A 1,736-nucleotide genomic window follows, 5' to 3' on the forward strand; every position below is an offset into this window, starting at 1 on the left:
CCCGCCCCCCGCCGCACCGCTCCCGCGCGCCCTCCGCCCTCAGCACCGCCCCCGCGCGCCCTCCGCCCACGTGACCGCCCCCTCGCGCGCGCCCTCCTCCCCACGTCACCGCCCCCGCGCGCCCTCCGCCCACGTGACCGCCCCCTCGCGCCCTCCTCCCTCGGCACCGCCCCTCGCGCCCGCCCCTCGCGTCCCCGCCCCCGCGCGCCCTCCTCCACCAGCACCGCCCCCTCGCGCCCTCCGCCCACGTGACCGCCCCCGCGCGCCCGCCCCCCGCCCCCTCGCGCCCTCCGCCCACGTGACCGCCCCTCTCCCTCAGGACCGCTCGCCGACGCCCTCCGCCCACGTGACCGCCCGCTGGCGCCCTCCCTCCCCCCCCATCCCCTGCCCACGTGACTCCCCGCCCCTCCCTCCTCCGCCGGCCCCGCCCCCAGGCGCCCTGCGCCCACGTGACCGCCCCTCCCCCGCTCTCCGCCCCTCCCCCCTCCCCCCCCCCAGGAGCGGCTACTGCAGCAGCGTGCGGGGCGTCCTCTCCAGCTCCCCCGTGCTGGTCCGCATCCCCGCAGGCGGGTGAGCCGCGGCCTCCTCGGCCTTTCATCCTTCCACTGCGCCCGCCGAGCGTTTAGCCCAGGACGGACGGTGGAACTGCCGCTTGCGCGGAGGGGCGCGGGCCCGAAAATAGGCACCATCGTCATCATCATCATCGTCGTCGTCGTATTTGTGCCGAGCGCTGTGCTAAGCGCTGGGGGAGGTACAAGGTCATCCGCTTGTCACTCATTCGATCGTATTTATTGAGCGCTTGCTGTGTGCAGAGCACTGGACTAAGCGCTTGGAATGGAGAAATCGGCAACAGAGAGAGAAAATCCCTGCCCTCTGACGGGCTCACGGTCTAATCTCTGTGCCAAGCACTGTTCGAAGCGCTGGAGGGAGAATACAAGATAATCAGGTTGTCCGTCTCCCCCCCCCCCCCCCCCCCCGTCGGGCTCCCAGTCTTCATCCCCCTTTTCCAGATGAGGTCACTGAGGCGCAGAGAATAACAACATAATAATATTAATGGTGGTATTTGTTAAGCGCTTACTAGGTGCCAAGCACTGTTCTAAGCGCTGGGGAGGATACAGAGTGATCAGGTGGTCTCTCGCGGGGCTCACTGTCTTTCTTCATCCCCATTTTGCAGATGAGGTCACTGAGGCCCAGAGAAGTGAAGTGACTTGCCCCCAGTCACCCAGCTGGCAAGCGGAGCCGGGATTCGAACCCATGACCTCTGACTCCCATGCCCGGGCTCTTTCCACCGAGCCACGCTGCTTCTCTAATAGGGTACTTGTTAAGCATTTACTATGTGCCAAGCACTGTACTAAGCGCTGGGGTAGATGGTAGGTCGTCAGGTTGTCCCATGTGGAAGCTCACAGTCTCAAGCGTGCCTCAGTGGAAAAAGCCAGCTGTGCCACTTGTCAGCTGTGGGGCTGTGGGCAAGTCACTTCACTTCTCTGGGCCTCAGTGACCTCGTCTGTAAAATGGGGATTAAAACTGTGAGCCCCACATGGGACAACCTGATCACCTTGAATCCCCCAGCACTTAGACCAGTGCTTTGCACATAGTAAGCGCTTAACGAATGCCGCCGTTTATTTATTTTTAGGATTCAGAGGTCATGGGTTCTAATCCCAACTCTGCCACTTGTCTGCTGTTTGACTTTGGGCAGGTCACCTTCTCTGGACCTCACTGACCTCATCTGTAAAATG

Source organism: Ornithorhynchus anatinus, chromosome 1 (assembly GCF_004115215.2).
Source record: "Ornithorhynchus anatinus isolate Pmale09 chromosome 1, mOrnAna1.pri.v4, whole genome shotgun sequence".
Lineage (NCBI taxonomy): Eukaryota > Metazoa > Chordata > Mammalia > Monotremata > Ornithorhynchidae > Ornithorhynchus > Ornithorhynchus anatinus.